The 24,875-nt window shown below is 37.2% G+C and overlaps 1 protein-coding gene and 1 long non-coding RNA gene across 2 annotated transcripts in view; both read left to right on the top strand.

Annotated features, from left to right (window-relative positions):
- LOC114062547 lies at nucleotides 1-23,024 on the top strand. The gene is made up of 3 exons (XR_003572412.1): nucleotides 1-537; nucleotides 6,349-6,426; nucleotides 22,918-23,024. It is a non-coding gene; the product is annotated as an uncharacterized LOC114062547 (long non-coding RNA).
- LOC114062546 (cysteine-rich motor neuron 1 protein) overlaps nucleotides 1-24,875 on the top strand; it is a 156,455-nt gene that overhangs the window by 38,311 nt on the left and 93,269 nt on the right. The window lies entirely within an intron of this gene.

The raw sequence follows: 24,875 nt of genomic DNA, 5'->3' as shown, positions 1-24,875 counted from the left end.
CACATTCATCAACATTCCTATTACAATGTGCTCCCATGAGTTCTTAGTACCCAAAATTGATTCTGTATTATTTAATGTTGGGAGTTTTCTATTTTATTTTTTTGTTATAGCACACCAATTATTTCATTTACTAAGAATTTTGTTTGTTTTATGTACTTGTGTATATAATGTATATGATTTCATGTTATCTGTTCTTATAATCTTGTCAACTGATATGTTGCTGACTGAATTCTAAAATGTCATTTTTAATTAGTATCTTTTAAATAGTATCTAAAGTCTCAGTTAAAAAAAAAAAAATGGTTTGTCTCTGTAAGAGTTGAAAAGCAACACTAAAATATTTTTGGAGTAATATGCTATTGTACTCAACCTCATTCCTGTCTCTGCATTGCCTGCCTGTTGCCTTTTACTTTCAAAGCTGGTGGTACAGGTAAACACTTCAAAGATTGAGGAAGAGGATGCACTTGAGCTCCCCTCAAAGCACTTTAGAGAGGAAGTACAACTGACTCATCAGTGAAATTGTCTATACAGCAAATGCTGGTAAGTGTACAAAATGAACTGGAAAAGAAAATGTCTATGATCTTTTAATTTTAGCAGTCCTGTAATAGGACTACATTGTTTAGATGACAATATATGTTTTCTTTTCAAGCTGAATGATGCTAAGTTAATCATCCTGTCTTTAATACGTCTCTTCTCTTGTCTTGGATCTACAGTTGTCCATTTCTTTCAAATAATACAAGAAATTACTTTCCCTAGGCTACTGCCTCTAATGACTGGCTTTCTTCCTTACAGTATATTTTTCTGTTCCTTTCACAGTAAGAATATTTCTCAGCAGCTGCTCTACTTATCCACATATGATCTGAAAGCAGTAATTTTTTGGCGGAGGAGGGAATTGTTTCCTGAAGTATCCATGGAAGCATTTATGAAAGTGTCTTAGATCTGCACTTAAAGCTTGCTGATTATTTACTAACAATGATGAGTGTTTGTTACACTCAAACCATTCTGAATCCTTTTGTAATCAGATTTACTTTGTCTCTTTAAGATGTGGGGATACGTTATCTAGTAAGAGCTAGGTCAGTGTTCAGCGGATTAAATTGTAACTACTCTTGTCCACTTGCTTAGCTTAGTGCAAGTGCAAATTAAAATTCATAAATTTAGCTGGAATTTGCATTTGGAACAGAGTGAGCACTCTGTCATTTCTTGTTACAGCTTAGCTCATAAATGCTAGCTTGTTAAGACAAGGTAATGTTAACATGGTCTGGATAGCATGTCTGTGTCCTTGGTATCGCTGCAAGTGGAATTTTAAAATATGACCATTATTTTCCTTGATTTCTACTTGCATTATGATTGCTTTATACAGCACTACTGCTCTAAATTAATTTTTTTTTTTTTTTGTAAACCTAAGAGAACCCTTCAGTAGTAAAATAGATTTTTGGAACTTCTTTTAGAGAAACTTTCAATGGGGTTTTTTCCTAGAAACATTTGCACAGGCATTTTCCAATGCTTTGGGTTTTGTTTACTCTGAATTAATCCTTCCCGCCCTCTCCCTACCTCCTGCCTGCAAAGTTCTTAATACACTTTTTCATTAGTTAATTCTGTTGACTCCAGAGGTCTTCAGATCTATTCTTCTGAGTAGCTTCTGTTTTCAGATGTTCTTTTCATTGACTGAAAAGTTTTGTGCCAGTTATACTTAGACCACTAATGATTGTATGCTGGTGAGACAGAGAATTTTGTGCACTTTAATTTTTTCTTTCTATTTTTTGAGGAAGCTGCATGTAGTAGGCTTTCCATCAGTGGAGGCTGGAATCATTATTTTCCCCTCAGTGCTTTCAAACATGGTTCTTCATGGGTCAATTCACTGTATTTTAAGCTAATCACTGCTTGCTTATCATATAGACTTTCCTTGCATTAACAAAAGCAAAAATACATTCTGAAATATTAGTTGTCCCCTCTGCTGCACAGCTGTTGAACATCCTCAATAGCATTTTACTCAGTTCAGTCTTTTCTGGTGCTGTCATTCCTGATAAAGCTTTTCTATGTTATAGTTACTGATATGGTTAATAACTATTACTGATATAGTTAATAGTTATATAACTAGTTACATAGTGAATCTTGAGAAGCAAACAGGCTTTCTCAGACAATTGTTTTGTTAAATATAGATGGAAACATCTCTTAACTCCACTAAGGACTGAAGAAAATGCCATACCATCTCATGATAGTATTTTGGAGTTTAAGGCTCTAAGGGGCTTCTGTCACTCTAGTTAGTTTCAGCTATGAGACAGAAGAATTCAAACAACAGGACCTTCTATTTGAATATTGAGAGGCAAATGCTGCTTCACAGAAGTTCACTTTTATGAACTGCTTCTGTTCAGAAATGCCTATCTTCAGGATGAAGAGTGATACCAGACAAATGTCAATGTGTGTATGTGCTTTAAGGTTGTGCAAAGGGACTGGAAACTTAAATGGGTTAGAGTAAGAAATGTAGTAATGCCTGTTGATGGGAACTTTAATCAAGAAAGAAACAGGCAGTGATATAACCACGAATGGGATGCTTTAGATATGGAAACAGAAGAAAGAAACTAAGTAAATGATAAAGTTGACAACTTAAAGGTCTGGATGAGCATCAAAGAAGAAAAGTAGAGGTGTGGTGGTTGCTGGTGCCGAACACAGGAAGGTGTAGGAATGGAAGTAACAAAAGAGCTGTATAACAGTATAACTGAAAAAGATAACTGAGAAAATGTGTAAATTATGTGCAGCTTTGAGAAGAAAGGGGACAAGGTGAAAAAGGCAGTCACTCAATAAGATCCTATTACTGTATTGAGAAAGTCTGCAAGATGCTTGTGCTGCTTGAGAGTAGCTGAGAAGAATGCCTGTCACTGTGAATGGAGGCACGTCACTCTTCTTAAAAACTGTCTTACTGGATGATGAGATGAATCACTGACAGGGGAAGTACAGAAGATGTAACTGAGCAAAGTGAGGAGTATTAATTCTCTGAGGCAGAAAGGTCAGCTGTGGACTTGGAATTTAAGGGCTCTCTCTTAGCTTTTGACAGAAACATGACATCTAACAGAAGCAAGTGATACCGCCATCCTGGAAAGTCATTGTAGTGTTAAATACCTGTTGAAGGGCTTTTGGCAACCTAATGGTTGACAAGTGTGTTCAGAGAACATTCGATAAGATAGATACTGAGTAGTGGCAAGGTGCAGTCTATCTGGGTGAAAAACCACGGTATTGCCCACTTACAAGCTTGTTTTTCTATGTCAACACAAATGTGTAAAGAAATGCTCATTCAGTTATTGTAAATAATTTTATATTGGTGGAGGGGGAGTGGGGAGTGGACCGGGAGTGGAGTAGCACTTCAAGAAACTGTTAGAAGCATTGGTTAGCCTGAAGGTTAGCATTTGGTTTGCCTGAAGGTGTTTTGTGCACTTCTTCAGTGTTTCTCATATAGTGCCTACTGTGTCAAGATTTTTGAAATGCATAATGTGGGTTAAATCTTTAGTGCCCTGAAGTAATTTTTTTAGGCAACTGGTCTTCATGCTTAGTGAGAAATTTTTTTATTCAGCTTTGATATTTAGGAGGTATTCAGCTTCTGGCTTCAAACTGGGAACTTTCAGCTCCTCTTCCATCCTGGCTAATTCCATATGTAAAGGTTCTGCATTTTCTATAGGGATGTTGGGTGTGCTTCTGTGTTTATTCTGGTGTTACACAAGCTAAATGCTTGTTTCATTCTCAGTTTAATATACTTTCTAATTTTCCTTTGCCATGTTTTTTTCTGCTTGTATTTTGCTGGTAAAGGTGTTAACATAATGTTGGTTGTGGGTTTTTTAAGCACTGTATGAAAAATAGTGATGTCCAAAATTTAGATACCTGTTTCCATCTTTGCAGAAAAATGAAACTGTAACATTTCCATAGAAAAATTGAATGGTTTGGGTCGGAAGAGATCTTCAGACCTCTAGTTCCAACCCCCCTGTTATAAGCAGAGACATCTTTCACTAGGCCACTTTGCACAAAGTCCATTCAACCTGCCATTGAACTCTTCCAGGAATGGGGCATCATAACTCCTCTGGGCAACCTGTTCTAGTGTCTCACATCCCTCACAGTAAATAATTTGTTAGTATCTAATGTAAACCTACTTGCAGTTTAAAGCTGTTCCACCTTGTCCTGTCACTACATGCCCTTGTAGTCTGTCTCCATCTTTCTTGTAGGTGCCCTTCGGGTGCTGGCAGGCTGTGTTTAGGTCACTTCGAGGCCTTCTCTTTTCCAGATTGAACAAACCAAATTCTTTTAACCTTTTCTAATAGGAGAGGTGCTCCATCCCTCTAATCATTTTTGTTGCCCTCCTCTGAACTCTCTTCAACGGGGCAAAGTCCTTCCTGTGCTGAGGACTCCAGAGCTAGACTAGTACTCAAGGTGGGGGTCTCACAAGAGCAGAGTAGAAGGGCAGAATCCCCTTCTGGCCACGCTGCTTTTGATGCAGCCCAGGACACGTTTGGCTTTCTGGGCTGCCAGTGTATGTTGCCAGCTCACGTCCAGCCTCTCGTGCACCAGCACTCCCAAGTCCTTCTCAGCAGGGCTGTTCTTTGTCTTTTCATCCCCCAGCCTGTATTGACACTGGACATTGCCCCAAACCAGGTGCAGCACCTTGCACTTGGCCTTGTTGAACCTCATGAGATTCCCATGGGCCTGCTTCTCACACTAACATTTTGAGTTACCCCTGTGAGTATACCCTCCAGGAATACTCCTTGGCAATCTGTAAAGAAGAGACTTCATTCCTTCAGTTTTTTCTCATGAGTTGAGATGTTGTCTGAGCCATTTTTTCTTGAGTGTAGTGAGCTCAATGGGTGTCTCAAATAAACTTAATTCAAACAGATATAACTTCCTTGATGTGATGTCTTTATTTGGCGCACACAGGATGCTTTATTTTATAAAACAATGCAAATTTTTCTCGTTTACTAATGTTTCTTATTTCACCCCTCTTTCCTAGATAACTGCAGCTGCTGGAGGCTTACAGCTACATGTAACATGCTGTACAGAGCTAAAACAGAAAAAGCTATTTTTTTGAGGGTCCTGACCTAAGGAATAGTTTCTGTAATGTAAACAGTAATATTCTGATAGTAAAATGTGACTATCCTTGAAAACTTTGTATTATTTGTGAAATCAGTTGGTTATTTTGGATTCTCAGCTCCTAAAAGAGTCAATGCCAAAAACTTTATATAAGGAAACTTTCTTATAAAGAAAGTTAGCACCACAGAAAGGTGAACCTCAAATAGAAAGATGATCTCATTCTTGTTTTCTCTCATCACCTTATGTATCATCACATCAACCTCTTGTCTGTAGAGGAGTTTTCTATCTCTAAGTTCCACAAAGATTGAGTTTCAAATGTCATAATGCCAATAAGTTTGGCAGCTGAGATGCCTGTAATTTTTATCTCAAAGTAAACCCCACAGCGGTTGTAATACTTGGAAAAGGCATGCTAGAAGCATGAAATCTTATGACAACTTTGTCATGTGTCCTCATTTTAGACAGGTAAATTGTCTTATAGCAGCTCACACAGTTCCTAAAAACAGTGTTTTGCACTAGTCAATACACTTTACATTCCTCCTCTTCAAAGACTTCTGAGAATAGATCATTTTCTCCCCTCTGTACAAAGAATAGATAAATTTTTGCAGATACTTTCATAAATTCCAACAAAAGGAATAGGTAAGTATAACATGCTTTTCCAGGCCCTTTTTAAAAAGTTTGGTTGCATTATATGCCCATAAGAATTTACCGATACACAGGTACAGACAGAATAACGGTCTAAAATGGATTATATGCATCAGTCCTTTGTGCAATCTGTCTCTGGAGGTTGCATTAGCAGAGAAACATAAGTCCTTTCATATCCTTTTTCTTCAAAGGGCAGTAACCAATATAGCTAAATACTGCAGATAGTTTAAGTTTTTTAGCACATGTTCTTACCATAGCAAAAGCAGTAAGTGCCTATAATAGCAATGAAGTCCTGTTCCTATGTAACTTGCTATGCCCCATTAAGCTTCATTGGTTCTCCTAGTGTTTAGACTGCACAGGTTTGGACGCATGCCTTGAGTGTGTATTTGGCCTCCAGTAACTGCTTGTAGCAATCTTTCTTTTCTTTCTGCTTTCTTTAGCAGAGATTCCTCTTTAAGATACGTGTGGCAGGTGAGAAAGAGAGAAATCAACAAGCCATTGCTTCTCTCCAGCCTCCTAATTCCTCAAGCAGCTACTTTCCTTAGGTATCGACCCATGCTGTGGAAATGTGGCTGAAATAGAACTGCATGGGCTAGTACTTCCCTAATGACCTTGACTGATAATTCTTTTGCCTCCTGGTAGGTGGGAGCCGTAACACTTAGTGTAAGGACTCTGTTGTAGGCTGGATGAAGAAGATGACAACAATAAACAGGACAACTGGTAAGTAATACTACTCCCCCTCCCATAAAAGTCCTCAGCAATATATGGTGGTTGTTTTGGGAAAAGTAATTGATTCTGGATGAAAACATGTCTGTTCCTGAGGCTTCCCAGAAAACTTTCTATATTGCATAGTGACATGTCTTAAACTCTCAGGAGGTCAAAGTAGTTAAGAATAATTGAGGGTTCAAAGGGCAGTCTCAGTATGAGAGGCTTCAGACTAGTGGGATTTTCAGTCTCCAGCGTGTTTCTGGATTAGAGGCACTCAAATACAATGTTAGGAAGCCTATTAAGAATAGAAAGCTCACCTTCAGCAAAAATTAACTGTCAGATAAAAAAGCATGGTTTCCCTGTAAAAGGAATAAAGGCATTTCAAAGCTATGTCTCTTGTTTGTCTGTATAGCATTTTGATGTTGCATCCAAACATGTTGATTAATTGGTTTTGATAAGTGTTCAGGATGATGTGTTTCATTCCAGTACTCTATTAAAACCGTTAAGATTTCCGAGTGATGGTATGGTAGGCTTGAGGATAGACTAGTTGATGTTTGCATATTGGTACTAGTAAAGACCCTAGCATGTTTGTTTGTAATCAGAGTAAGAGAAGTGTGAAATAGTGACATATATCCATGTTGTCCATCTGTCCTTGGGCAAAATGAGTGGTGCACTTAAATTCAGTATCTGTTGCCCTTTGTATAGCCTTGCAGAGAAGGTGACTGCTGTACAGTATCAACACTGCAGCTCTTTTTCGGTGTTGATTTTTAACAGAAAGTGCATTAGTGTGGTTATGGTGTTAGTGCCAGCACTAAAAATTAAGGGAAAGATTTCAGATATTGCCTTGATTGCCATCTCCCTAATAAGGTTTATAAGGCATTAGAAGGCAATAATAGCACACAGGAAAAAATTTGGTCACAGTAAACTGTGAACATTACTGTGTTTTACAAGTAAATTTTGCAGGTGTAATTACAAAAGCAGGTTATGCAATGCTCATTAATTAAACAGTGTTTGCCATCCTTCTGAGTAAGCAATGAGTTGGGGTGAATTTGTGCTTTCAGAATGGAAGTCTCCAGAAAGCCTTGAACAGACTTGGTAAGGTAGTTATGCTGACAAAGAAATCTGCTTAGGCAGGTAATTCTTCACAGTATTTGCTGAAATTTGCATGATGACAAAAGAGCTGCTATGAATAAAGCTGGGATATAGATGGATTACACATCCAGTATCACATCAATTTGCCTTAGGACCTCGAGTATGCAAGTATAAATGGTTCCTTTTTACAGGATAAAATAAAGGATTTTTATGAATTAAAATTGCTCTCCCTTGCATCCTTTAACAGTACTTTAACAAGAATGGGACACATAGGAGGATGACACACACTTGGTTTGTTACTAAGCTCTTTGTTAAATGTGTGAATATAAACTAATCTTGTAATCTTTGCAAGTGTCAAACTTTTACTTACCCTGCAGTTAAATTGAAACATTACCTTCATAGAGTTGTTCTTAAAAAAAAAAAAAAAAGTTGATGATTCATAATTTAATACTTCCCTTGGTTTTATTGTCATCAGCTTTTGTAAGCTAGAGTTAATTTTGGCAACATCACTGTGCTGTCATACATTTCTGCCTTTAATGCCTTGAAACCATATTAGTGTCTTAAAACCATATTAATGCTTGATCAGACCTTCTTAACTTCAAGTCTGGATATATGTAGTCTGCTAGGTCAGCAAGCATAGAAAGAATATATCAAGTTTTCTGTAAGTGGCTGGGTTCCTTCTAAGCCCCTTGAAACACAGGTATTCTTTCTGCTCCAATTTCTTAATCTGAAAAAACACTCTGTATCTCTGTAGAGTTGAGAAAAATTAAACAGTGCTTATGTCTTTTAGTATCTCTAATAACTAAGGCAGGTGAGGCTAAAGGGCCAAGCTTGCTGGGATTCTAAAAGAGTTACTCCGCAGTTGATTTTAGTGGACAGTTTCATTTTAGTTAAGGTTATTGGAGCTAATAAGAAAATAGTGAATAAGTTCTGAGAACTTCTTGGAGCTAATAAAGTTATAAGCATTTAACTTGTGTACACTTTCAGATGCCTGGAAGGAGAAAGAGACATTTTAGCTACATGTGTCAGATAAAAGGTGTAATAAAGGCTGGCTTTAGATCTTAGTTTGCTGTAACTTACAGAGGCCCTTTCATCAGCAGTTTGTCTCTTGCACTAATGCTACTGGAGGGTGTCCAGTAGTACATCTAGCTAAAGTAGTGTTCTAGCAAATATCACTGGTTTCTGCTTTGATATATCTAGTTCTCACCCATGCCATCTTACCACTTCTGATTGGGAGCAAAGGGCCTGATAATTGGCTGCAAGAAGAAGCAAACAGAATCAATGCAAGACAGCTCCTTGTTTTGGAAAAGCAGCATTTCCCACACTCTGGCAACCACTGATTTTCATTCTTAAAGGAACTATATGGATATAATGAATAACTTCTACTTATGTGTGAAATCTCCCATATGGAGCTGATCAAAAGACATTAACTACAAAATAGTGTATGATGTGATGTGGGTGCCATAGTTACTGATATGCCTTTGCATGCACAGGGAGTCATTAGCCATCTGAGTAAAAATTGATAGCTTTTAGGTGATTATAGCTAATGGTAGTTGGTATAAATTATGCATGGGCCTTAAAGAGAAAGAAAATCCTCCAAGACCAGAAATTGTTTTAAATTTGTATCAGAGTGAGGGACAAAACACAACTGGTTAGTTAAGAAAAACTTCTAGAATTAAAAATTAATAATTTTTCAGAGAAAGCACTGGAAAACCATTGTTGAGTGATATGGAATGCGAAGTACTGCAATGTGAATTAAAAAAAAAAAAACACTCCTGAAATCCTCAATGATGAAGCCTGCAGCCAACTTCCTAAGAAACCAGAAATGCCCACTGTAACTGGTACATATGGCAGAAACAACACTTGTTTAAGAAGAATCTGGAACATAACGCAGAAGATTGTTTAGAGCTAAGAAGTAAAAGTGACCGAAGTAATACATTTTCCAAGTGTAATGTTTGCAGGCTGCTTCCCAGGCATAGAGGCTTGGTGTTTGACCACCCTCCTATGAAGAATGTTTTCCATGTGTTGCACTGGAGTGACATTTGCTGCAGTTTGTGACCCTGCTCTGCTCTCCTTCCTGCTGGGCACCTCTCTGAAGCTTTGGGTGCTGCCTTCTTTGTAGCTGCCAGTCGGGTACTTGGAGTTAGAAGCTGGAAGAGCTCTGCCAGTAAGGGGTCACCTGCTGGTTTTTAGGACTGTGGCCACCATGCTTTAAGGCTGGTAATCTAGCGTATGATTCACTCACCTTATAGTCCACCTGTGCAGTCTGTTTCTCCCTCATTTGGATGCAAAGGTGTTATGGGCATCCAAGTTTAAAGCCTTTTAAGTCAAGGTAAGTGGCATCCGCTGCTCTCTCCTCAACCACCAAACCAATCATGTTGTGGTAGGCAGTGATGAGTCATAATTCAATCAGTGGTGGCTGTTCCAAGTCACTTATTTCAGGTACCTAGAAGTGGCTTTCACACTGACTTGCTCTATATTCTTCTTGGGGACTCAGGGATTCTGTATATCCAGTTTGCTCGTAGCTGTCTCCAGGTTTTACCATACTCAACCCTGACTTAGTCCTTCATCCTTGAATGTGCAGTGGCAGAGACCCGGGAGGGCAGACAGTAGTCTTTATCAGGAAGAACTGAGGTAAAGGAGACAGACATACAGTAACTCAGTCTTCCCCATGTATTCTTACTGCTAGGTCCTCCTTCCATTGGGTAGCTGCTCTTGCTTTCCTTGATCTTGTTTTCCCCCGCCCCATCAATGTAGCTTGCAGAAGTCCTTGTGGCTTCTACCCTCACTAGCAGTTTCAAAGACAGCCCAACTTTGGCTTTCTTAATTTCATCCTATTGTTTCTCAACAGTGTCACAGTCTTTCTCCTGAGTAGCCCAACTCCAATTAAAATTTATTTTGAGTTTGCATACAGTCAGGAATTCCTCATTCAGGAAGAGTTTTACTTAAGCTGTTCACAAATTTGGGTTATCATATAGTGAATATATGAACTGGTCTACGCAGTAGACCTAGAAAAACCTTTTTTACAAGGACAACAAATTCAAAGAAATATTTGCAGTAGTGGGGTTAACTATCTTTCAGATACACAAAAGGCAAGAAAGAGGCTTTTCCGAAATTCAGCATTAAATTTTCAGTGAAAAGCATCGTTGTTTTCTTCGTTCCCAAGATACTGTGATATATCCTATTCCTTGTTGAAGTTGTATGGAGAAAAGTATTCATGGTCAAAGTACACATAAGAGCTTTAGAAAAGTAACATTTTATCTGTAAAACTTACTAAAAAAAAAAAAAAAAAAGAAAAAGACCAGATGATGAGCATTTGGGAGTTACTTGTTAGTAGCAGTCCTAATTGAATTGCCTTTTTGGCTCTGAAAAGAAGTTGGATTTATTCTGGTATAGTTGTGTTAATCTACCAAAAAAAAATACAGTAGTTTTGATTTTATAGTTGTCTGTAATTTTAAGTCTCTTTTCATGCTTTCCTTGTAAGTTCAAGCATTCAGAAAGTTTTAATAACTGTTTTGAACAGAAAATGTAATATACCCTATAAGGGCCCTCAAGAGAGTGACCTTGTGCCTGGGTCTGTAATTAATAAACACTTCAGGGCAGAGCATCACTTTCCACAGTCAGTTCCTCAGTAGAAGTTTCTGATCGAAGCATCTTTGTGAGGTTTTTCTCCTGTAGAGATTTCCCACCTTGTGCGTAGACTTGAGGGAAGGATTTTGTGCTTTGTAGCTCTTCTGCCCTTTGATTTTTTCATTGATTTGGTGATCTAGAGCCTCCTCATTGGTTTTGTTAGCTATAATTTACTACAATGTCATGTTTTTCATACTTGCTCTCTCAAGTAGGTGATGGGAGTTGTATAGGTGGTTCATGAGTCATAGAATATTAAGCAATGTAGGAAAGAATGGGTATCAAGAACATTGAGTTTGTTTACTTTAATCTCAGTGTTTTTATAACATTAACAATTAACACTTGCTTAATGCAGACTTATTAATATAATAAAGCAGCACTTCAGTTGCACCAGGAGCTGAAACAGAGGTATTGGACAGCAGTGGAAGTATAATGAAGGGCAATACTGAAAGCTAGAATATTAAATGTTAGAGTACCAGAATATTAGGGTACTGCATCACGTTGATAGAGTAGGTTTTTGTATTACAGTCAGTATTCTGGAAGTGGTAATAAAAAGTATATGTATTAAAACTTCCATGTGATTATGCATTGTGCAAGGTGTAAAGTATATCATATGTATCCAGAGAAACTAGGAATATGTAACAAGCTCTTCACAGAAAATTTCTGTCCATACTGTTTATAATTTAGAGGGAAGCAAAAGAGGAAGAAATTTGAAATAATTATGGGGTGGGGAGAAAAAGACTAAAACCTGGTCATTTAATGAACAATGTAATGACTGACAGTCTGCTGGGATACAGCTGTAAGGGCATACTGTAATGAGGTCATTTGACGATCTCTTCAAATAGCCATTTCATACTTGAGCAGAAATAAGCGATCTTCCCTGAAGTTCTACAGAGAATCAAGGTTTTTGTCTTCCTTTCTTCACTAGTTCTTCCTATTTCCAAATATATATATCTTGCATCTATTCATATTGAGATTTCATAAATAGATGTTTTAGGTCTGGTAACTCAATTATTGAAATTTCATGTATCTCCTACTTTTTATAATCAGTCTCTTGTACAATCTCTGCACAGAGGAGTGTATGCAGATTTCTGCGATTTCAGAACTCCCTGTTTTTAAAATGTGTTTATGTGTAGATATCAGTGATATCTTTAGGATGTAAAGAACAGTTTATGCCTTTTAAAACTTTCTGATTTGGATTGTAACATCATCAGATCTGGCAGCAACTTAGAGGGAAATAATGTTCTAGAAACCACATCGTTCAAGGAAATTTGGCACTTTATTTTTACCGTGTCCTTAAAATTTAGTCTTTTGTGTAATTGCATTACCCATTAATTACAAGTTCTTACTTCTGTGGTTTCCAAACAGGAGCTCTTGAGAGTTTAACTGATAATTGATAAATCTGAAAATCATACTCCAATTCTTAGTTTCTAAATTTTTTGAAGAATATTTATGAATGAAAAGAGAAATATTTTCAGCAAGTGGAATAGCTTTGGGAGCACAAACCAAGAAGCAATGGAGAAAATGCTTAGGACTAATTTTAAGAATTCGTCCATTAAGTTGCTAATCACGTCAGCTTTCACCTTGTGCTACAGTGCAGATATGGATAGTGCTGCCTATAACAGGTTTGACTCTGAAATAGTAGAAATTAGTGAAATACAGGCACCTGCTCCCTGGATATTACTCTAAAATAAGAGGATTACAGTACTTATAAGGGAATTCTGAAGGGTTTTACATTTGGAGCAGTAGTTCCAATAGAATTATGAATTATGCCTGATTTCCTAAGTATTTTTTGTTTGTAGAATTCAGCATACTTTTAGGTTACAACATTTTCCAGCACCTGATTCTTGTACCTTAAGCCAGAAGATATCATCCAATCTGACCTCCAGTTTAAAATTACAGATATGATTTTAGCCAGTGAAACTTATTTGGAAAGATTAATAGCAAGATGATTCATATGCAGTAAAACAGTGAAAATACTCAAATGCAGTACCCACCCTGAACTCTTTTTCTAACACTTTCCAAAAGAAACCTTCAATTGACATTCAGACCTTACTCTCACTCTACATAAAAATGAGCATTCAGGCTAGTTGCTTTCAGGTTATATAATAAAAGCAAGGGTGCTGGATAAAAAATTGCATGTATATAGTGTCAGAACTTGACCTCAGAATGATTTTAATGTTTTGGAAAGAGCAGCATGGGTCCTTTTTTTACTTGCTGGTTTGGATGCCTTGAGGTAGAGTTGTCCTGTTCCATGCTTACAGTAAGTCTCCCTAAATACCTGAGTTTTCACTTTAAAAGTAGGTTGTGTAAGAATAAAAAATACTAACTTAAGTCAAAGTACGTACCACAAGAACTCACGTCTGCTTGATGAAATGTTAACTTTAGTGGTTTAAAATCAGAACTATCTTTTCTGTCTTGCAGAGATTTACTTTCTAAGTAGGCAGTTTTCCCAGGCTTCCTGAGTCACAGGAAGCTTTTCCAAATTCCCACCTAGACCTTGGGAAGATCCTGCTGTCTTTTTTCACATCAGTGTCTTGTTTGTTTACCTGTTTTCAGGGGTCTCCTGTGTATTGGGATCCAGGGCTTGCTGTGTCTCTGCCTGCCTGCTGTCTCATCCCGGGACTGCAGCACCTTCCCCTGGATATGGTTAACTGCCTCCAGGGAAAGGGACACTTTTTTGTTTTGGTTTGGTTTTTTTAAGATCTCACCTGAAGGAGTTCAACAGCCTAGACAAAGCAAACGTGCAATCTTCTTCATGGCTATTCAACAAATACTTAGTCTTTTCTTAATTGAAGAATAACAGACTCAGCACTGAGTACTAGAAGTGTGTCCCTGAGTACAGTGCACTGCTCTGGAGATACCCATGCAAATTCTGAAGTGTCTGATTTTGATACAGGAAGAGCATAGCTGTCTTAAAGAACACTTGACAGGTTAATCTGTATTCTGGTGTCTCTCCTTTCTCTCTGATGTGTCCATATGGGAACCTGGCAGAATTCTCCAGTGACCGTGGTCTGCCCTGGCTTGCTGTGGTGGCCCCACAGCACTCCAGCTTATGGTTCACCACAGGGTAGTTGCTTTGTGGTGAACCATAGGAAGTCTGAATTGAGACCATTGCCAGCTGCTGTTACCAGTGCTGGTACAGCTCCGGAGACAGAAGAGAGGCAGCTCTATTGCAGGGTACTACAAATAATAAATAAGGCCAAGGAAATGACGTAAATCTAAAAATCAGTTATCTAAAATAAACCACATCTCTTTCCATTGTGATTTTTCACTACGACTTTGTAATAATAATACACTCCCAGATGTTGTATTTCTGAACTTTCCCTGTGGCTATTAAATATGAGATGAAGTCCCCACCCTGGTCTCTTCTGTGCTGAGGACTTCTGTTCTCATTGTTAGGCATAGTCAACCATTCTGGTCTCCTGCCCTGTCATGTATTGTACTGTATCAAAGTGCGTACTTACCAGCTGCTTTGGGTTGACAGCTAATTTTATTGAAGTTTAGCTGATGTGACTAGACAGTCACATCTTGAATTACACAGGGCAACAACTTTAATATTATATCATCAACATAGTCTTTTGCTGCGGTCATGTACTCATGAATAGTTCTTTCACTGTGTTTTACCCACAGAATGTATTAAAAATTGTTATTTGTTGTTGTGAGTTGTAAATTGAGTGAAGCAGTTAAATAGCTTGATCAGTGTGGTTAGTAATGTAGACAGACTGCATTTGGTTGTGCGTTTTGAGGGAGCTTTACCTTTTTTTTTTTTTTTTTTTTTTTTTTTTTTTTTTTTTTTTTTTTTTTTTTTTTTTTTTTTTTTTTAAAGGATATTACCATAATGTATGCCTGGATGAACAGGCATACAATCTCAGATTGTATTAAGAGCTATACAGATTAAAAACAAAAATATTTTTCTGTTCAACTTACACAGGAAGTAAGCAAAGGATACCAACAAATGTGTAACTGCACAGAACCAGTAAAAATGTGGTTAAGCATGGAGGCTAGCATTGGAAATATAGTATTGCCAAGATTTGTATTTGGTATCTTAGCAGGAGCTTAAGAAGGATCTAAAGATAATGACATTGTGGGACAGTCGAGTAATCTGAGGGTGGCAGCTGCATTTGTTTTGTGAGAGTGACCATTTGTCCTTCAGCCTCGCTGTGTAACTGTCATCGTTACTTTCTCTGTTTTCCTTAGCTTATGGTTGTTGCAGTGAGACAGGATTAACATATCTGGATAATTATGCTACTTGAAAAGTCACCACTTGATTATTAAGCAGTGAACAAATACATGTAATTTTAAAACAGATTGCTTTTGCAGGGCAATGAGCTAAACCTTGCCTTAGGTGTTGGTGTTAGACATGCATTCTGCTTGTTTTCTTTTTTTGCTAGCTCCTAGTGCATAGTTCTCTTCAGTACTATGAATGTGAATACATTTCAGGAAAATTAAGATAAAATAATATTATTTCAGAGCTTTTTTTTTTTAATCAGTTCAAGACCCTTCTAATGATACTTAGCTTGTGCTCTTAGACGCATCTAGAAACCTTTTCCTAACTTCTTTTAGAACTGCAAAAATTCATTCTACCTTGGAAGACAACTTCAGTGTCCTTAGTGTATAAAGAGAAGAGTTATGGTTGTTTTACTTACAATTCTAAAACAGGAGAAAAGATACCGTTAAATGGGGTGAGCACATGGATTTAGAAGATGAAGGTTTAACGGGTCAAGAACCTGCAGGCTGAAGCTTAGGAAAAAAAATCTTATTAATGTTAAGGCTGGTTAAGCTTTAGATTATTCTTTTTCTTACCACTTGCAGTTTTAAAGTCAAGATCTCGGTATTTTTCTTTAAAAAATTCATGATCTTAATTGGAGACAACAGTTACTGTAGGTTTTTTGGGGGGGATGTGGTTTTGGGGTATATTAGAGTGTTACGGAAGTCAGTTTGTATACTATACTACTTCTTGGTATTAAAATAGTTCAGAGAGCTATATGTATGAAATACTACAAAATTTGTTTGAATGGAGTGTAAAGCAAGGGAGTAATGAACATGGTAATGTACGCTAGTAAAGACAAGAAAGTCTTTGGTCAGCATGGATTCTCCAAGCTGAAGTCATGCTTTACCAGCTTATAACCTTCCACAGTGAAATGACTGGCTTGGTACAATGGACAATAGACTACATTGGTGTCTATGAGGCTTTTGCCACTGCCTCCAATAAGATCCTCATAGAGAAACTCATGAAGTATGGGCTGGATGAGCAGATAGTTAGGTGAAAACTGGTTGAATGGCCAGGTTCACAGAGATTGGTGGTTCAAAGCATAGTTTGAGTCTGGCAGCTGGTGTACACCGGAGTCAGTACTGGAACTAGTCCTGTTGAACATCTTCATTAATGATTTGGATGATAGACCAAAGTGTACATTCAGTAAATTTGTTAATTGATGCAGAACTCGGTAGAGTGGCTGGTACGCCAGAGAGTCATGCTGCCATCCATAAGGACTCCAAAAGGCTGGAGAAATGGGCTAGCAGGAACCTCATAAAGATCAACAAAGAAGAGTATTAAGTTCTGCATCTGAAGAGGAAAAACCTCGGGCACGATTATGCTGGAGGCTGCTCAGCTGGAAAGCAGCTTGGCACAAAAGGCTCTGGCTGTCACGGTGACTGTGAGCCAGCACTGTGCCATTCCAGCAAAGAAGGCTGATGGTATCCTGAGGCTGAATTAGTGTTGCTATCAAGTGAAGGAAGGTGATACTTGCCCATTACTCAGACCTGATGAGGCCGTACCTGGAATACTGTGTCCAAATCTTGGCTTTCCAGTACAAGAAAGCCATGGACGTAGCAGAGAATGTCTATCAAAGAGTACAAAGACTATTAGTGACTAGAGCATTTCTCCCATAAGGAAAGACTTGAGAGAGCTGGGACTGTTCTGCCTATAGAAGAGAAGGCTTAGGGGGTTCTCTGCAATGTAGATAAATACCTGAAGGGAGGTATAAAGAAAATGGAGCCAGGCTTTTTCCAGCAGTGTGTAGTGACAAGACCAGAGGTAATGGTCACACACTGAAAAACAGGAATTTCCCTCTGAACATCAGAGAACACTTTTTCACTGTAAGGGTGACGAAGTGCTGGCAGAGGTTAACCAGGTGGAGTCTCCATCCTTAAAGATACTCAGAAGCCATATAGATGTAATCTTGGGCGGTCTGCTCAGGGTGGCCCTGCTTGAGCAGGGAGGCTGAACCAGATGACTTCCTGAGGTCCGCCCTGCCTGAACTGTTCTGTGATGTGTGAACTAGGACACTGCAATTACATAAAAACTTTTTAAATAAAAATAAAAATGGGCTTTTTAGAATGGTACTGTCACAGCTTGGAATGTGACTTTTATTTGAAGTTTTTCACTACTTTGAAGATATTTGTTATGTGTATGGAATAGTTAAGTAAGATTCTGGAACTTAATTGTTCAGGTTTGAAATTCAGACCTTATATATTTGTCTTCCTGAATTAAATAAAAGAAATCTACTTGTCAGTCTCTGCAAGGAAGGTGTGTGCTTCAAACAAAACTTTTACTCATACAGTAATATTTTAGCAATACACACTCCTGCCTTAAACACAAAGTTGTTGACTTTGTTCGTGGGAAAAAAAAAGAATTTTCTTTATTAAAAAAAAAAAAAAAAAGCCTACTTTCAGGGACTTTTATGGTCTCTACCACAACTGTGAACTTGAGTATAGGTCTTCAGTAAAGAGGATGTATAATGTGTCTATTGCTTGGCTGAAAAAGATGCAGTTTTTACTACAGGGAAAATTTTCTAGGGTAGGCATGTAAGACAGGAAGGCACTGCTGGATCATGCTGCTCTCTTTTTTGATCATAAAATGAAAGTATTGTGGTCAGTGCAACTTTTAAAATAAAGCCTTAAGAGTATTGCTTCTTTCAAAGAATTGTAGGTTAATAGAAATAACATCCAATTCAGAAACAGGGATAATCATGAACTAAATGCCTGAATTTCTTATACAATTTTCTTAGTATGCCTCCATCTTAATATCTTCAAACTGCAAGGATTCTACTGTATAAAAATATTAATGCTACATTCTTCAATGAATGATTGCTTTAACAGTGGTGTTAAAATGCCACTTTGCAGGTATTGCAGGAAAATTTTGATTTGGAAGAAAATTACTCTTGATGGTGTGTCTCACCTAGTATACAACATCCTTTAGCATAAACTCCCTGCGTTCTGGTCAGGTTTTAATTTCAAAACCCAGCTTTAATTTCAAAGTCCAATTGAGACATTCTTGTTTTGTTTCATAACTGTAGAAGTAACCATGAAGTTTTAAGAATTCTAGTCTTTAAAAAGAAGTTTGAATATACAAATGAACATGTTCTGTGCATGTATTTATCTTTTCAGAGACGAAAAAGTCCAGCAAATGTTTATGTCCAAAGTAATTTTCCCAAGTAATTATGTTGCAAGCAAATAGGGAGTAAGGGCAAGAATTTATTTTTTTTTGTTGTTCCCTTTTGGGGTTTTGTACCTTCTCCTTGCTGTTTTTTATCAGTGTCCTACTTTGCCTCAACAGTCTTTTGGTGTTTTTCTGGTTCACCAAAAATGCGACAGAGCTCTTACGCCTTTGACAGTATGAAAATCCTGACTTGCACAGTAGACTAAACCTTTGCTTTCTGTTAATAATAATGACAGCTCTTTTAATTTCAAAAATATGAAAGATACTGTGGAGCTTTTTAGACTCATCTCTATTGCCCCATGAAGTGCTTAATCATTTAATTCATGGAGCTAATTTAAAACTAAGGAAATCTTGCAACAGTACAGTATTTCTATTTTTCATAATGCTTTTCATGTCATAGTAACTTGTACCAACAAGAGAACTTCAGCAGGACAAAAATAATGTTTTATTGTGTAAGAAGTGTCCGAACTGTTATCCCTAAAGTCTCACGGAGGAAGGTGTGCAAATAAAATTGTGCTCACGGTTTTCATGTGCTGCTCCCAGCATAACCTTAAAGCATGGGGTAAAGGGATCATCTACCAGTTGTGTGTGTTACAGATTTGGAGACTGACAAAGCTGCTTTACTTAATGAGGGCACTTGAACTTATTTTTATGCCTGAAGTAAAAGGCCTTCAAAAAGCAGTCTTGTAGAAGAGCCATAAAGAATTGAAAGCTGCCCCTTCAAACAGCAGTAGCAGCAGTTTAAAGGTGCTTCTGGTATGGAGAGTTTCTTTCCTCTGCTGGCTGAATAGCTCCAGCTCCTCTCACTCTCTTCCAGCTGTCTGTCCAGACCAGCTTCTCCTGACCCCTCCACCACTGTCTCTTCTACACCGCAGCTTATCTTCTCCCATATTCCTCTGTACATAGCATAAACAAAGTTCATAAATTTAGATGTAGTGTCTAAGTTCATAAATAAAAAATATAATTATGACTTTATCTCTTCTCTCTACTTCTAATTTACTTAAACCAGTCTCTTTCATAGCAAAGTATGGTGTCTAGCAGCACTATGTCATGTTTTCAACCTTGACATGGTTATTATAAACATATAAACATAGGCTTAGTATAAAAGTTACCCTTAATAGTAAAAAAAGGAGCAACAGTTTAAACTTTTCCTTTCTAGAGTGTTTCATCCTTACATAATCTATTTTACCACATCTCTATCTAAAGGAAAGCCCCAAAAGCCTATGCATAGTAAGATAGAGTGGTACATCTGTTCTTTGAAAGGGTTAAAGAATTTACTGGACTATTTTGATTAGATTAGTTTCTGGTAGGTGTAATTGTGATACATTAGGTGCTTTTTTTCATGTGTCAAAAGTATGGATTTGTTGCACTGTGGTTAATAGGGAAATGGGAGACCGGGATCCAAGTCACTAAAGTTCTGTGTGTCGATGGGATACAAAACTCTTTGTCACCGTTACACGTTTCTCCTGTATTTTATGTTTTTGTGACTCTTTTTGCATCTTTTGTGGCACCTACACTAGGCAAAGAAAGATGCATGGTATGTAATTAACAGCTAAACATATAATTGTCTGCAAACTATTTTAAAAAGGCAAACCAGTATTGAATTTTAAAAAAAAATCAACAGTAACAAGCAAACAAACAAAAACAAAAAACAAAACAAACAAACAAACAAAAAAACCACCAAAAAAACCCAACCACCCCTCCAAAACCAACCCCAAACCCAACAACAAAAAAAGCTAACTTTTTTAGTTTTCTGTCTCTCAGGTCACTAGATAATAGCAGTAATCAGACACTGGCTTCATTCTTCCATACCCCTTACCTTTTAGGCGTTTATTTTCCTGTGTTTCAAACTTTGTCCTTATTTGACTGAAACTGGCAACCAGTTTAAAAGCTCTCAGGCAGAGGTGCTAGCAGATTACATAAGCTTGGGAAACTCAAATAAAAAAGGATCAACTTGCTTTTAGCACTGGCAAGAAATGCCAGTATTGCTTTTCTTCTCTCGTTTCCTTGAAGAAATCCAAGTTGACATGGCTGAAATGTTATGTTTTTTCTCCTTAATAGGAAAGCCTTGGGATGAAATACAAATAATTCTGGGTTAAAGGGGCAGTTTGCCAGTTAGAAGCAACCGAAATATGATTTTAAAGGGAAATGGTAAAAGTCTTAATTGGATTTCATCATTAGAAATTCTGACTAAACCAGAGACTTTTAATACCACCGTATTTTGGTTTTTTTGTGGGATGTGGGTTTTTTTTCTCCATATATTCTTTCAACATAATGTGATTTTTATTTTAAAACTTGGCAAAATATCTATGGCACTTGAGATTTGGTTTCAAAGAAAACTACACATTTACAACTGAAATGTGTTTGAAATCAGGAGCTGAAGGTCAGTGTATTGAATGGGCTTGCAGACAAGTAACTGGGCGGCAAACAATATAAGCAGGCTATTTTAAGACTTGTTTTTGTTTTTTTTTTAATGGAATAAGCCAATGCTGCTTTTTATCTTGACATTTCAAAAAAGCAAACAGTTTCGATTTGGAAAAGAAAACAAGTGCTGTGGACTACCCAGCCCTGAAAAAAAGGTAGGGAGCCTGTGATAGGCAAGTGTATAAAGTACTGTAGTGGTCTCTTGAGAACATGCAGCAGATATTTGTCACTGTTTACAGTGTTATATGTGGGGCAAACCTCTCCAGATTAATGCACCAAATAGACAAAATAAGAGGAAATTAGCAAAAATCAAGTAAATAGTGGGAAAAGTATATCTGAACAGTAGTCAGTGCTAAATCAAAATAAGCCTGATAAATTGCAGTGAAGAAGACCCGGCTTTTATTTACAAGGAACATATATTTTCTCAAGCTATCTTAAGAGAGAAGAAACAGATGAACCTACTCCAGAAAGGTTGAAAAAACCTTTTGAGATAAAAGCTGAATTCCAAGGTGCTTGTTGCTGACAGTTTGCTTCATATTCACCTCTTCTGAGGACAGTGTGTGCTCATCTCAAATGGAGTATACCCAGGCACTTAGAACACTCCAGCCAGAGTGCTGCAAGCCCTGCTGCTCACACATGTACCAAGGCTCCTGCCTTGCAGAGGTAGCTGCCGCTTCCAGAGGGCAGTTGTTCTTTGGGAGTAGGTTAGAGGTTGTACACTTTTAAATGCCTTCATTCTGCCCCCCATTTCTCTCGCATTTTACAATTGACTGTTTGTTGGACCTGAGAGATAATTAAGTAATTTAAAAGATTAATTGGTTTCATAACTGAATTTGCATTCCTGGGATTCTGAAATTGCAGGAAGCTATTCATGCAAAAAATGCCTTTGTGTTAATTCTAAATAGCTCTATAAATGTGAGACATTACTGGTTTTATGACTGTAGCCTTTAAACAAATAACTCATCTGTCTTCAATGTGATTAATTATTTTAAACATTTAGGGTGAGATTGATTGTCAAAGGTGATTAAGAGGTTTTTATCTAATATTTTTTCAATACAGAATTTAGAATTTAATTGAGTTGTTGCTTTTTTTTTTTCTTTTACATGGAAGAAAATATTCCCTTGGTGTACTTGTTTAATTAACAGTAGTTATTGGTAATAGATCTATTGAAGGCTTATATTGTAGCACAGACAAAAAGGATTAGTAGTTGAGTTTGTAATTTTTTGTGTTTAAATCAAGTCATATAAATAAACTCCTACGTTCCTTGTCATAGAGCTTAGACTGGCAATTTTCTGAGTCTTTTTATTAGTACTGATAGGTCTCAAGGCCCAGACTGGGACAGTATGTTGTAATGAGTGTCACTTTGTGGCACAGTGTAATCCTCTATAATTTTCTTCTAACATAATAAGAATTTGGAAATTGGGTGGGAAATATTTATATAAACAAATATACCACTTGCCTTTCCTCTAAGTCCCAGGTTTTTTCAGATGCATCATGTGTGCTTTTATTTCAGCTTTGTACTAGAAGGTAATAAGCAATTACAGAGACATTGTCGCTTTCCTGTAGATTGACATGGGTGCGGAAACGTTAGTATATGAAATATTGATTTAATTTATTGGATGCAGGTTTCTTACAATTTCCTCTACTTAGCTTGTATCTGGTGTTCATGAAGTTGGTTTGTATATGAACTGAATTTCTCATATAACTGTTTATAGTTGGGAATTTTCCAGGAATTTCTTTGGAATAAAATCTTCCATTTTATTAAAACACACAAAAGAACAGTTTCTAAGCCTGGGATATATAATTTGATTTCCTTTGAAGTTTCAAATATATTTTCTTAGAATTTAGGATCCAGTGATCTTCAACTATCTCAGCTTCCTTAAATTCAGTTTTACATTTTGTTCCATTTTTGTTTGTAGGTGCTCTCCCCACTTCCCTGGTTGCACAGCGGGACTTTTCCCACTGCTGCTGATGCCCCAAATGGTCTTCTTGCAGGAGGAGCAGCCTCAGCCGTTCCGTAGGTGAGTAGAGGCCTTCGGGATGGAGGCTTGGACAGTAGTGCCTCTCCTCCTACCTGCTCCTCTTCTTTCCAAGCAGCCTGTGAATTCCCCCCAGCCTTTACCTATACGGCAGGCAACACTTGCATTTCCCTCCAGTTTACAGGCACGGTAGAGGTCATTTGATGGACACTTTCATCTGGAGAAAAACTCTTAATAGCCTCCCAGTTATGTGGTTATCAGACTGTGCCTTTCTGCAGCTTCTGGTTAGTCTGTTAACTGCACTGATCCGTTCCCATCGGCTTTTCAGTGTCTGTGGTTCCTTCATTCCATCGGTAATCTTAGTCACAAAGTCAAAAGACTACCAAGTGTTACAAGTCATGGCTTGAATGTATTCTGATGCTTCCTCAGTTTCTTCCTCTTCGCAGATCTGTCTCTGACATAATCCCGAGTCCTGCTTTGATAGTAGGAATGGGTAGAGAGGTGCAGGACTGCTACTTAAAAACGAGTGAGGAAAAAACAAACAAAACTTCACAGGTTTCTTGTTGGTTTTGGTTTTTTGGTTTTTTTTACATCAGGGTTCCTGTTCCCCTGTACATTTTTGGAGGTCACTAGCTAAAAAAAAAGCACAGGTTGAAAAACATTATATTTAGTTCTACCCCTTTTTAAAGACCAGTTTCTTATCTTTTGTCTGAAGTAATTCAACATGGTACTTAATCATTGGTCATGAAGCTTTTCTTGTTGGTTGGAAGTGGTGCTTGGAAATGGTGCTTGATTCAACAAGTTAGACAAATTTTTTCAAACTAACAAGTTTTTGCTTTCCTAAAATGGTGGGATTAAGTCACCTTCACACTGAGTATTACTTGGTTCTAGTAGCTCCATTCAAGATTTGTGTAATGCTGTCTTTAAGATAAACCTCTGTAGTTCAAAACCTATATAGTAGCTGTTAGTACTAAATGTGCATCTAAGAGGTTCATATACTTAAGATTTAGTGACATCTGTAAAGCATTTAGTCCTTAAGTTTGTGGACCAGCACTAGATAATAATTTGTGGCCACTGAAAAACCTCTTGAGTGAGAATAGTGGTAAAAGAAGGTGGTGGTAAAAGGATTGTTGCCATTCCTTAACATCTTCCATTATTTAAAATTAGCACTTGACGTCTACAAAAAATGTGTGAGCAACCAAAGTAGAACAAGAGAAGATGTAGTAAATGAAGTAAATGTACTTTGAAGTGGAGAAGGCTTTCATGGTACCTGCATAAGTAATTAGTTTTACCTTATGCAAAGATCTGTTTTAAGACTAGATTATTTATTAGAATCTCTGTTCTTTTGACTAATCAAATAGTACCAAAAATTGAGTATTCAACATTTGATTTAAGTACTGTTTTATGGAATTCCATATTGTATACAAAACTGTGGTCAATTAAAGTAGACTTAGTGAATCCTTACTCAGGGCAATGTAAGAAATATTAAATTCAGATTAAAAATTAATATATTATTTACAAAAAGAGATTAACCTTTTCCATATTAATTTGGAACTTTTCTCATTTCAAGTTTTAGTTGATATGAAAACTGAAGAAATTTGCTCCTCAGTCTCTTGAAGCTTTTTATAGCCAATGTTTCTTTAGCTCTGTCTTGACCTTGATCATACATTACTTCCTGTTATCCTTAACTTTTTCTCTGTATCTAATTTTGATATAAAAAATCCTTCCAGAAAAATAATATCATTTGACATGTACTGTTTGAACTGTTGTCCAATCCAGTGTTAAGCAATATATTACTCTTGTTTTATTAATGTAGAAAACAGAGGAGGTTAAAAAAAATATCAGTTACTCATATCATCTCAGGTGATAAATCATAACAGATAGTATTTGGACATGCT

Source organism: Empidonax traillii, unplaced genomic scaffold (assembly GCF_003031625.1).
Source record: "Empidonax traillii isolate 1590-97213 ecotype Southwest subspecies unplaced genomic scaffold, ASM303162v1 scaffold417:size1128589, whole genome shotgun sequence".
NCBI classification, from domain to species: Eukaryota; Metazoa; Chordata; class Aves; order Passeriformes; family Tyrannidae; genus Empidonax; species Empidonax traillii.
Note: the sequence above shows the minus strand (reverse complement) of the source record. Positions and strands in the feature narration are given on the sequence as shown.